Source organism: Dendrobates tinctorius, unplaced genomic scaffold (assembly GCF_039654945.1).
Source record: "Dendrobates tinctorius isolate UK_male_01 unplaced genomic scaffold, ASM3965494v1 ptg000094l, whole genome shotgun sequence".
NCBI classification, from domain to species: Eukaryota; Metazoa; Chordata; class Amphibia; order Anura; family Dendrobatidae; genus Dendrobates; species Dendrobates tinctorius.
Window position 1 is genome coordinate 9967503 of NW_027361762.1, and position 13743 is coordinate 9981245.

Below are 13743 nucleotides of genomic sequence, written 5' to 3' on the forward strand. Positions count from 1 at the left end.
AAAGAATGCAGCAGATATTGGACCAAGTGGTGTATAAGTTGTCACTCTCTCAGGAAAAGGCCCAGCGATTTTCCAACTGGCATAGGACCATTGGTCTCCGGTTTAAAGTGGCAGATATGGTTTGGTTGTCGTCTAAGAATATTCCTATGAAGGTTGCATCTCCTAAATTTAAGCCAAGATTTATTGGTCCTTATTAGATTTTGGAAATTCTTAATCCTGTTTCGTTTCAAATGGCTCTTCCAGTTACGTTCAAGATCCATAACATATTTCACAAATCTCTGTTGAAGAGGTTTGTTGAGCCAGTGGTTCCTATGGCAGCACCTCCTGACCCTGTGTTGGTTGAAGGAAATGTGGAATATGAGGTAGAGAAAATATTGGATTCTCGTTTGGTTAGACGGAGACTCCAGTATTTGGTCAAATGGAAGGGTTATGGTCAGGAGGATAATTCTTGGGTCTCTGCCTCCGATATTCATGCCAATAGATTGGTTCGTGCTTTTCACCGGGCCCATCCTGATCAGCCTGATGGCGTGGATGAGGGTTCGGTGACCCCTCCTCAAGGGGGGGTACTGTTGTGAGTTCATTCTCTGGTTCACCAGTTGTGAGTTCTCTTTCCAGACCCTCTGGTGGTAACAGGAGGTTGTGAGGCTGATTTGATCGGTGGAGATCTGCCACCTGAGAATGAGGATGACGATTGGACCTCAGGAGTCTCAGATTGGATTTAAGACAGCCGACGCCCTATTCAGTTGCTGGTGATTCCTTCTGGCTTGTCAGCTCTTGGTTTTCAGCTCTGTTTCAGTCATCTAAAGCTAAGCTTTTCTGCTAATGTTCACACTTGATTTTGTTGGTCTATTCAGTTTTTTGTGTGGTCAGCCAGCCCCAGCTGTTGACTGTGCTGAATTTCCAATCTTATTTATCACTATTTTGCCAATTTGCTTTTTGTCCCTTACTAGTTTGGTCTCTTTTTGCTCTGTCTGAGAATATTTCAGAGTGCTGATATAGTGGGAGAAGTCTAGTGACTTCAGTGTTAATTTTGCTATCAGAAGTGTTGGACATTATTTTTGTAGGGTTTTTTGCAGGTTGCAGACAGTGTCTTTCCTTTCCTTTCCTTTCTAGTTAGTTTGGGCCCCATCGTTTGCTCAGTCTATTTTCTTGCCTGTGTTTGTGCCTTCATCTTGTTTCACCGTCAATACATGTGTGGGGGCTATCTATTCCTTTGGGGTCTGCTCTGGGGCAGTTAGTTTTCCCCTTTTCATGCTTCAGGCTTATTTAGTCCTCCGGCTGTGACGAAGCATCTAGGAACATCGTAGGTATGCTCCACGGCTGCTGCTGGTTGTGTGGTAGGATCAGAGATCTGCAATCTGCATAGTTACCAACCTCTCTGGTTTTCTGTGAATTAGCTTGTTTTGCTTTTTTCTCCTCAGTTACACATTCATAGCAGAATCACCAGCCATACCGTAGATTCTAGGGTACTCAAAAGCAGGAGAAAGTTGTTAAAAAAAAAAAGTGTCAGAATTTTTTTTTTTCATATTTTTTCCTCTTTTTTCTCTGGGGTCATAGCAGGATTTTTTTTTCTTTTTCCTAATGGAGATTAAGCAATTGTCTGATCGTGTGGAGCAGCTGGCTGCTGAAGTGCAGGGAATTTCCACCTACCTCATTCAGTCACATGCTGCTGAACCTAAGATCCCTACTCCTGATGTGTTTTCTGGGGATCGGTCTAAATTTCTGAATTTTAAGAATAATTGTAAATTATTTCTGGCCTTGAAGCCTAACTCATCGGGGAGCTCTGTGCAACAGGTTAAAATTGTCATCTCCTTGCTGCGCGGCGATCCCCAGGATTCGGCTTTTTCTCTGACACCTGAAAATCCTATTCTGACTAATGTGGATGCATTTTTTCAAGCCTTGGGTTTGTTGTATGATGAACCTAATGCTGTTGATCAAGCTGAGAGAACCCTGTTGGCATTAAACCAGGGTCAGGATTCTGCAGAGTTATACTGTCAAAAATTCTGAAAGTGGGCGGTCCTTACTACATGGAATGATAGTGCATTGAGATCTATCTTTCGGAAGGGTTTATCAGAGACCGTAAAAGATGTTATGGTGGGATTTCCTGTTCCCTCTGGTCTGGATGATTCTATGTCATTAGCAATTCAAGTTGATCGGCATTTACGTGAACATAAAACTACCATGGGAGGCGCTGCCACCTTTTGAACAAACGTCTGAACCTATGCAATGTGATGGTGTTTTGTCTAGGGCGCAACGTCAGGAGTTTAGAAGGCGTAATAAGCTGTGTTTTTTCTGTGGAGACGTCTCATACTATTTCTGTCTGCTTAAAACGAGAGAAACGTTTTGCACACACATTTGCTGTGGGCAGTATACAACCTAACTTTCTTTTGGCAATTACTCTGATCTGCTCCTTATCCACGTTTTCCACGAAGGCTTTTGTGGATTCAGGAGCAGCATTGAATCTGATGGATTTGGACTTTGCTAAACGTTGTGGTTTTTCCATGACACCTCTGCAGACGCCTATTCCTTTGAGGGGTATTGATGCTCTTCCTTTGGCGGAGAATAAAGCTCAGTTTTGGACCCAGTTGACAATGCAAGTTGCCCCAGACCACCAAGAAAATTGTACATTTTTGGTGCTGCATAATTTGCATGATACTATTGTTCTGGGTTTTCCTTGGTTGCAAACTCATAATCCAGTTTTGGATTGGAAATTTGTGTCTGTGGTGAGTTGCGGTTGTCAGTGTGTTCTCAGGGATGCTGCTGTTTTCTCAACCTCTCCTCAGTCTCATGATATTCCTGATTATCTAGACGATTTTTCTGATGTATTTAGTGAGAGCAAGTCTGCGTCTTTGCCTCCTCATAGGAGTTATGACTGTGCAATTGAGTTGATGCCTGGGTGTAAATTTCCCAAGGGTCGGCTTTTCAACCTATCAGTACTCAAACATGATGTTATGCGATCCTATATTAAGGAGTCATTGGAGAAGGGTCATATTAGACCATCCTCGTCACCTTTAGGTGCTGTTTTTTTTTGTGGCCAAGAAAGATGGTTCATTAAGACCGTGTATTGATTATCGTTCCCTTAACAACATGACGGTTAAATATCAGTACCCATTACCTCTGATGTCTGATTTATTCTCCAGAGTTAAGAGTGCCTGCTGGTTTACTAAGCTTGACCTAAGGGGGGCATATAATTTTATTCGCATCAAGCACAGGGATGAATGGAAGATGGAGTTTAATACTACAGAGGGACATTTTGAGTACCTGGTGATGCCTTTTGGGCTCACTAATGCCCCTTCTGTCTTTCAGTCCTTTATGAGTGATGTTTTCCGTGACTTTGTGGATAAATTTGATCATCTATCTGGATGATATTTTGATCTGTTCTAGTGATTGGCATTCTCATGTGGAACACGTCCGGACTGTGTTCCGGATTTTGCGAGAGAATTCCCTGTTTGTTAAGGGATCGAAATGCCTCTTTGGTGTACAGAGGATTTCATTTTTGGGATTTATCTTATCTCCATCGACTATTGAAATGGACCCGGCCAAGGTACAGGCCACTTATGATTGGGTTCAGCCTACTTCTTTGAAGACCCTCTACAAGTTTTTGGGTTTTGCTAATTTCTATTGTAAATTTATAGGTAATTTTTCTGGTATTGTCAAACCACTGACTGATCTGACCAAGAAGGGCGCTGATGTGCTGAATTGGTCTCCTGAGGCTATCTCAGTATTTCAGGAGCTTAAGCAGAGATTTTATTCAGCTCCAGTTTTACGGCAACCTGATGTCTCACTTCCATTTCAGGTGGAGGTAGATGCTCCTGAGATTGGTGCAGGAGCTGTTTTGTCCCAAAAAGTCCCTGTGACTTCTAAGATGAATCCCTGTGCCTTCTTTTCTCGAAAGTTCTCCCCATCTGAATGCCACTATGACGTGGGGAATCGGGAATTGTTGGCCATGAAGTGGGCATTTGAGGAGTGGAGACATTGGTTGGAGGGAGCTAGACATCAAGTTGTGGTCCTCACCGATCACAAGAATTTGGTTTATCTGGAGTCGGCCGAACACTTGAATCCTAGACAGGCTAGATTGGCCTTGTTTTTCACGCGTTTTAATTTTGTGGTCTCTTTTCTTTCGGGCACTAAGAATTTTAAGGCAGACGCCCTTTCTAGGAGTTTTTTTGCCGATTCTCTTAGTGTGACCGAGCCTACTACCATCCTACGTGAGGGGGTAGTTCTTTCTGCCATTTCGCCCGATTTGTGACGCACCCTGGAGGAATTTCAGGAGAATAAACCTGAGCGTTGCCCTATGGGAAAATTGTATTTTCCTGACCAGTGGAGAAAGAGAGTGATGTCTGAAATTCATTGCTCCGCATTGGCTGGTCATCCAGGTATTTTTGGTACCAGAGATTTGGTGAGTCGGTCCTTTTGGTGGCCTGCTTTATCTCGTGACGTCAGGAATTTTGTACAGTCCTGTGGTACTTGTTCTCGGTCTAAACCCTGTTCACGTTAGAACGTGGGTTGCTGATGCCCTTGCCGGTGCCCAAGAGGCTATGGACCCATATCTCAATGGATTTTATTTCTGATCTTCCTGTCTCTCAGAGAATGACTGTTATCTTGTGATTTGTGATAGATTTTCGAAGATGGTCTATCTTGTACCACTCCCAAAGTTGCCATCTTCCGCTGAGTTGGTGCCCTTGTTTTTACAACAGGTGGTTTGGTTACATGGGATTCCTGAGAACATTGTGTCCGACAGAGGAGTCCAATTTGTTTCCAGATTCTGGAAAGCCTTTTGTTCCAATCTAGGAATTCAGTTATCCTTCTCCTCAGCGTTTCATCCCCAGACCAATGGACAGACTGAGAGAACAAACCAGACCTTGGAGTCTTATTTGAGATGTTTTATATCTGCTGATCAGGATGATTGGGTCTCATTTTTGCCCTTGGTCGAATTCGCACTGAACAATAGAGCTAGTTCTGCCACTTTGATGTCACCCTTTTTCTGTAATTTTGGGTTTCATCCTCGATTCTCTTCAGGGCAAGTGGAATCTTCGTCCTGCCCAGGTGTGGACACTGTGGTTAAAAGAATGCAGCAGATATTGGACCAAGTGGGGTATAAGTTGTCACTCTCTCAGGAAAAGGCCCAGCGATTTTCCAACTGGCATAAGACCATTGGTCCCCGGTTTAAAGTGGGAGATATGGTTTGGTTGTCGTCTAAGAATATTCCTATGAAGGTTGCATCTCCTAAATTTAAGCCAAGATTTATTGGTCCTTATTAGATTTTGGAAATTCTTAATCCTGTTTCGTTTCGATTGGCTCTTCCAGTTACGTTCAAGATCCATAACATATTTCACAAATCTCTGTTGAAGAGGTTTGTTGAGCCAGTGGTTCCTATGGCAGCACCTCCTGACCCTGTGTTGGTTGAAGGAAATGTGGAATATGAGGTAGAGAAAATATTGGATTCTCGTTTGGTTAGACGGAGACTCCAGTATTTGGTCAAATGGAAGGGTTATGGTCAGGAGGATAATTCTTGGGTCTCTGCCTCCGATATTCATGCCAATAGATTGGTTCGTGCTTTTCACCGGGCCCATCCTGATCAGCCTGATGGCGTGGATGAGGGTTCGGTGACCCCTCCTCAAGGGGGTGTACTGTTGTGAGTTCATTCTCTGGTTCACCAGTTGTGAGTTCTCTTTCCAGACCCTCTGGTGGTAACAGGAGGTAGTGAGGCTGATTTGATCGGTGGAGATCTGCCACCTGAGAATGAGGATGACGATTGGACCTCAGGAGTCTCAGATTGGATTTAAGACAGCCGACGCCCTATTCAGTTGCTGGTGATTCCTTCTGGCTTGTCAGCTCTTGGTTTTCAGCTCTGTTTCAGTCATCTGAAGCTAAGCTTTTCTGCTAATGTTCACACTTGATTTTGTTGGTCTTTTCAGTTTTTTGTGTGGTCAGCCAGCCCCAGCTGTTGGCTGTGCTGAATTTCCAATCTTATTTATCACTATTTTGCCAATTTGCTTTTTGTCCCTTACTAGTTTGGTCTCTTTTTGCTCTGTCTGAGAATATTTCAGAGTGCTGATATAGTGGGAGAAGTCTAGTGACTTCAGGGTTAATTTTGCTATCAGAAGGGTTGGATATTATTTTTGTAGGGTTTTTTGCAGGTTGCAGACAGTGTCTTTCCTTTCCTTTCCTTTCTAGTTAGTTTGGGCCCCATCGTTTGCTCAGTCTATTTTCTTGCCTGTGTTTGTGCCTTCATCTTGTTTCACCGTCAATACATGTGTGGGGGCTATCTATTCCTTTGGGGTCTGCTCTGGGGCAGTTAGTTTTCCCCTTTTCATGCTTCAGGCTTATTTAGTCCTCCGGCTGTGACGAAGCATCTAGGAACATCGTAGGTATGCTCCACGGCTGCTGCTGGTTGTGTGGTAGGATCAGAGATCTGCAATCTGCATAGTTACCAACCTCTCTGGTTTTCTGTGAATTAGCTTGTTTTGCTTTTTTCTCCTCAGTTACACATTCATAGCAGAATCACCAGCCATACCGTAGATTCTAGGGTACTCAAAAGCAGGAGAAAGTTGTTAAAAAAAAAAAGTGTCAGAATTTTTTTTTTTCATATTTTTTCCTCTTTTTTCTCTGGGGTCATAGCAGGATTTTTTTTTCTTTTTCCTAATGGAGATTAAGCAATTGTCTGATCGTGTGGAGCAGCTGGCTGCTGAAGTGCAGGGAATTTCCACCTACCTCATTCAGTCACATGCTGCTGAACCTAAGATCCCTACTCCTGATGTGTTTTCTGGGGATCGGTCTAAATTTCTGAATTTTAAGAATAATTGTAAATTATTTCTGGCCTTGAAGCCTAACTCATCGGGGAGCTCTGTGCAACAGGTTAAAATTGTCATCTCCTTGCTGCGCGGCGATCCCCAGGATTCGGCTTTTTCTCTGACACCTGAAAATCCTATTCTGACTAATGTGGATGCATTTTTTCAAGCCTTGGGTTTGTTGTATGATGAACCTAATGCTGTTGATCAAGCTGAGAGAACCCTGTTGGCATTAAACCAGGGTCAGGATTCTGCAGAGTTATACTGTCAAAAATTCTGAAAGTGGGCGGTCCTTACTACATGGAATGATAGTGCATTGAGATCTATCTTTCGGAAGGGTTTATCAGAGACCGTAAAAGATGTTATGGTGGGATTTCCTGTTCCCTCTGGTCTGGATGATTCTATGTCATTAGCAATTCAAGTTGATCGGCATTTACGTGAACATAAAACTACCATGGGAGGCGCTGCCACCTTTTGAACAAACGTCTGAACCTATGCAATGTGATGGTGTTTTGTCTAGGGCGCAACGTCAGGAGTTTAGAAGGCGTAATAAGCTGTGTTTTTTCTGTGGAGACGTCTCTCATACTATTTCTGTCTGCTTAAAACGAGAGAAACGTTTTGCACACACATTTGCTGTGGGCAGTATACAACCTAACTTTCTTTTGGCAATTACTCTGATCTGCTCCTTATCCACGTTTTCCACGAAGGCTTTTGTGGATTCAGGAGCAGCATTGAATCTGATGGATTTGGACTTTGCTAAACGTTGTGGTTTTTCCATGACACCTCTGCAGACGCCTATTCCTTTGAGGGGTATTGATGCTCTTCCTTTGGCGGAGAATAAAGCTCAGTTTTGGACCCAGGTGACAATGCAAGTTGCCCCAGACCACCAAGAAAATTGTACATTTTTGGTGCTGCATAATTTGCATGATACTATTGTTCTGGGTTTTCCTTGGTTGCAAACTCATAATCCAGTTTTGGATTGGAAATTTGTGTCTGTGGTGAGTTGCGGTTGTCAGTGTGTTCTCAGGGATGCTGCTGTTTTCTCAACCTCTCCTCAGTCTCATGATATTCCTGATTATCTAGACGATTTTTCTGATGTATTTAGTGAGAGCAAGTCTGCGTCTTTGCCTCCTCATAGGAGTTATGACTGTGCAATTGAGTTGATGCCTGGGTGTAAATTTCCCAAGGGTCGGCTTTTCAACCTATCAGTACTCAAACATGATGTTATGCGATCCTATATTAAGGAGTCATTGGAGAAGGGTCATATTAGACCATCCTCGTCACCTTTAGGTGCTGTTTTTTTTGTGGCCAAGAAAGATGGTTCATTAAGACCGTGTATTGATTATCGTTCCCTTAACAACATGACGGTTAAATATCAGTACCCATTACCTCTGATGTCTGATTTATTCTCCAGAGTTAAGAGTGCCTGCTGGTTTACTAAGCTTGACCTAAGGGGGGCATATAATTTTATTCGCATCAAGCACAGGGATGAATGGAAGATGGAGTTTAATACTACAGAGGGACATTTTGAGTACCTGGTGATGCCTTTTGGGCTCACTAATGCCCCTTCTGTCTTTCAGTCCTTTATGAGTGATGTTTTCCGTGACTTTGTGGATAAATTTGATCATCTATCTGGATGATATTTTGATCTGTTCTAGTGATTGGCATTCTCATGTGGAACACGTCCGGACTGTGTTCCGGATTTTGCGAGAGAATTCCCTGTTTGTTAAGGGATCGAAATGCCTCTTTGGTGTACAGAGGATTTCATTTTTGGGATTTATCTTATCTCCATCGACTATTGAAATGGACCCGGCCAAGGTACAGGCCACTTATGATTGGGTTCAGCCTACTTCTTTGAAGACCCTCTACAAGTTTTTGGGTTTTGCTAATTTCTATTGTAAATTTATAGGTAATTTTTCTGGTATTGTCAAACCACTGACTGATCTGACCAAGAAGGGCGCTGATGTGCTGAATTGGTCTCCTGAGGCTATCTCAGTATTTCAGGAGCTTAAGCAGAGATTTTATTCAGCTCCAGTTTTACGGCAACCTGATGTCTCACTTCCATTTCAGGTGGAGGTAGATGCTCCTGAGATTGGTGCAGGAGCTGTTTTGTCCCAAAAAGTCCCTGTGACTTCTAAGATGAATCCCTGTGCCTTCTTTTCTCGAAAGTTCTCCCCATCTGAATGCCACTATGACGTGGGGAATCGGGAATTGTTGGCCATGAAGTGGGCATTTGAGGAGTGGAGACATTGGTTGGAGGGAGCTAGACATCAAGTTGTGGTCCTCACCGATCACAAGAATTTGGTTTATCTGGAGTCGGCCGAACACTTGAATCCTAGACAGGCTAGATTGGCCTTGTTTTTCACGCGTTTTAATTTTGTGGTCTCTTTTCTTTCGGGCACTAAGAATTTTAAGGCAGACGCCCTTTCTAGGAGTTTTTTTGCCGATTCTCTTAGTGTGACCGAGCCTACTACCATCCTACGTGAGGGGGTAGTTCTTTCTGCCATTTCGCCCGATTTGTGACGCACCCTGGAGGAATTTCAGGAGAATAAACCTGAGCGTTGCCCTATGGGAAAATTGTATTTTCCTGACCAGTGGAGAAAGAGAGTGATGTCTGAAATTCATTGCTCCGCATTGGCTGGTCATCCAGGTATTTTTGGTACCAGAGATTTGGTGAGTCGGTCCTTTTGGTGGCCTGCTTTATCTCGTGACGTCAGGAATTTTGTACAGTCCTGTGGTACTTGTTCTCGGTCTAAACCCTGTTCACGTTAGAACGTGGGTTGCTGATGCCCTTGCCGGTGCCCAAGAGGCTATGGACCCATATCTCAATGGATTTTATTTCTGATCTTCCTGTCTCTCAGAGAATGACTGTTATCTTGTGATTTGTGATAGATTTTCGAAGATGGTCTATCTTGTACCACTCCCAAAGTTGCCATCTTCCGCTGAGTTGGTGCCCTTGTTTTTACAACAGGTGGTTTGGTTACATGGGATTCCTGAGAACATTGTGTCCGACAGAGGAGTCCAATTTGTTTCCAGATTCTGGAAAGCCTTTTGTTCCAATCTAGGAATTCAGTTATCCTTCTCCTCAGCGTTTCATCCCCAGACCAATGGACAGACTGAGAGAACAAACCAGACCTTGGAGTCTTATTTGAGATGTTTTATATCTGCTGATCAGGATGATTGGGTCTCATTTTTGCCCTTGGTCGAATTCGCACTGAACAATAGAGCTAGTTCTGCCACTTTGATGTCACCCTTTTTCTGTAATTTTGGGTTTCATCCTCGATTCTCTTCAGGGCAAGTGGAATCTTCGTCCTGCCCAGGTGTGGACACTGTGGTTAAAAGAATGCAGCAGATATTGGACCAAGTGGGGTATAAGTTGTCACTCTCTCAGGAAAAGGCCCAGCGATTTTCCAACTGGCATAAGACCATTGGTCCCCGGTTTAAAGTGGGAGATATGGTTTGGTTGTCGTCTAAGAATATTCCTATGAAGGTTGCATCTCCTAAATTTAAGCCAAGATTTATTGGTCCTTATTAGATTTTGGAAATTCTTAATCCTGTTTCGTTTCGATTGGCTCTTCCAGTTACGTTCAAGATCCATAACATATTTCACAAATCTCTGTTGAAGAGGTTTGTTGAGCCAGTGGTTCCTATGGCAGCACCTCCTGACCCTGTGTTGGTTGAAGGAAATGTGGAATATGAGGTAGAGAAAATATTGGATTCTCGTTTGGTTAGACGGAGACTCCAGTATTTGGTCAAATGGAAGGGTTATGGTCAGGAGGATAATTCTTGGGTCTCTGCCTCCGATATTCATGCCAATAGATTGGTTCGTGCTTTTCACCGGGCCCATCCTGATCAGCCTGATGGCGTGGATGAGGGTTCGGTGACCCCTCCTCAAGGGGGTGTACTGTTGTGAGTTCATTCTCTGGTTCACCAGTTGTGAGTTCTCTTTCCAGACCCTCTGGTGGTAACAGGAGGTAGTGAGGCTGATTTGATCGGTGGAGATCTGCCACCTGAGAATGAGGATGACGATTGGACCTCAGGAGTCTCAGATTGGATTTAAGACAGCCGACGCCCTATTCAGTTGCTGGTGATTCCTTCTGGCTTGTCAGCTCTTGGTTTTCAGCTCTGTTTCAGTCATCTGAAGCTAAGCTTTTCTGCTAATGTTCACACTTGATTTTGTTGGTCTTTTCAGTTTTTTGTGTGGTCAGCCAGCCCCAGCTGTTGGCTGTGCTGAATTTCCAATCTTATTTATCACTATTTTGCCAATTTGCTTTTTGTCCCTTACTAGTTTGGTCTCTTTTTGCTCTGTCTGAGAATATTTCAGAGTGCTGATATAGTGGGAGAAGTCTAGTGACTTCAGGGTTAATTTTGCTATCAGAAGGGTTGGATATTATTTTTGTAGGGTTTTTTGCAGGTTGCAGACAGTGTCTTTCCTTTCCTTTCCTTTCCTTTCTAGTTAGTTTGGGCCCCATCGTTTGCTCAGTCTATTTTCTTGCCTGTGTTTGTGCCTTCATCTTGTTTCACCGTCAATACATGTGTGGGGGCTATCTATTCCTTTGGGGTCTGCTCTGGGGCAGTTAGTTTTCCCCTTTTCATGCTTCAGGCTTATTTAGTCCTCCGGCTGTGACAAAGCATCTAAGAACATCGTAGGTATGCTCCACGGCTGCTGCTGGTTGTGTGGTAGGATCAGAGATCTGCAATCTGCATAGTTACCAACCTCTCTGGTTTTCTGTGAATTAGCTTGTTTTGCTTTTTTCTCCTCAGTTACACATTCATAGCAGAATCACCAGCCATACCGTAGATTCTAGGGTACTCAAAAGCAGGAGAAAGTTGTTAAAAAAAAAAAGTGTCAGAATTTTTTTTTTTCATATTTTTTCCTCTTTTTTCTCTGGGGTCATAGGAGGATTTTTTTTTCTTTTTCCTAATGGAGATTAAGCAATTGTCTGATCGTGTGGAGCAGCTGGCTGCTGAAGTGCAGGGAATTTCCACCTACCTCATTCAGTCACATGCTGCTGAACCTAAGTTCCCTACTCCTGATGTGTTTTCTGGGGATCGGTCTAAATTTCTGAATTTTAAGAATAATTGTAAATTATTTCTGGCCTTGAAGCCTAACTCATCGGGGAGCTCTGTGCAACAGGTTAAAATTGTCATCTCCTTGCTGCGCGGCGATCCCCAGGATTCGGCTTTTTCTCTGACACCTGAAAATCCTACTCTGACTAATGTGGATGCATTTTTTCTAGCCTTGGGTTTGTTGTATGATGAACCTAATGCTGTTGATCAAGCTGAGAGAACCCTGTTGGCATTAAACCAGGGTCAGGATTCTGCAGAGTTATACTGTCAAAAATTCTGAAAGTGGGCGGTCCTTACTACATGGAATGATAGTGCATTGAGATCTATCTTTCGGAAGGGTTTATCAGAGACCGTAAAAGATGTTATGGTGGGATTTCCTGTTCCCTCTGGTCTGGATGATTCTATGTCATTAGCCATTCAAGTTGATCGGCGTTTACGTGAACGTAAAACTACCATGGGAGGCGCTGCCACCTTTTGAACAAACGTCTGAACCTATGCAATGTGATGGTGTTTTGTCTAGGGCGCAACGTCAGGAGTTTAGAAGGCGTAATAAGCTGTGTTTTTTCTGTGGAGACGTCTCTCATACTATTTCTGTCTGCTTAAAACGAGAGAAACGTTTTGCACACACATTTGCTGTGGGCAGTATACAACCTAACTTTCTTTTGGCAATTACTCTGATCTGCTCCTTATCCACGTTTTCCACGAAGGCTTTTGTGGATTCAGGAGCAGCAATGAATATGATGGATTTGGACTTTGCTAAACGTTGTGGTTTTTCCATGACGCCTCTGCAGACGCCTATTCCTTTGAGGGGTATTGATGCTCTTCCTTTGGCGGAGAATAAAGCTCAGTTTTGGACCCAGGTGACAATGCAAGTTGCCCCAGACCACCAAGAAAATTGTACATTTTTGGTGCTGCATAATTTACTATTGTTCTGGGTTTTCCTTGGTTGCAAACTCATAATCCAGTTTTGGATTGGAAATCTGGGTCTGTGGTGAGTTGGGGTTGTCAGTGTGTTCTTAGGGATGCTGCTGTTTTCTCCACCTCTCCTCAGTCTCATGATATTCCTGATTATCTAGCCGATTTTTCTGATGTATTTAGTGAGAGCAAGTCTGCGTCTTTGCCTCCTCATAGGAGTTATGACTGTGCAATTGAGTTGATGCCTGGGTGTAAATTTCCCAAGGGTCGGCTTTTCAACCTATCAGTACCCAAACATGATGCTATGCGATCCTATATTAAGGAGTCATTGGAGAAGGGTCATATTAGACCATCCTTGTCACCTTTAGGTGCTGGTTTTTTTTTGTGGCCAAGAAAGATGGTTCATTAAGACTGTGTATTGATTATCGTTCCCTTAACAAGATGACGGTTAAATATCAGTACCCATTACCTCTGATGTCTGATTTATTCTCCAGAGTTAAGAGTGCCTGCTGGTTTACTAAGCTTGACCTCAGGGGGGTGTATAATCTTATTCGCATCAAGCACAGGGATGAATGGAAGATGGAGTTTAATACTACGGAGGGACATTTTGAGTACCTGGTGATGCCTTTTGGGCTCACTAATGCCCCTTCTGTCTTCCAGTCCTTTATGAGTGATATTTTCCGTGACTTTGTGGATAAATTTGATCATCTATCTGGATGATATTTTGATCTGTTCTAGTGATTGGCATTCTCATGTGGAACACGTCCGGACTGTGTTCCGGATTTTGCGAGAGAATTCCCTGTTTGTTAAGGGATCGAAATGCCTCTTTGGTGTACAGAGGATTTCATTTTTGGGATTTATCTTATCTCCATCGACTATTGAAATGGACCCGGCCAAGGTACAGGCCACTTATGATTGGGTTCAGCCTACTTCTTTGAAGACCCTCTACAAGTTTTTGGGTTTTGCT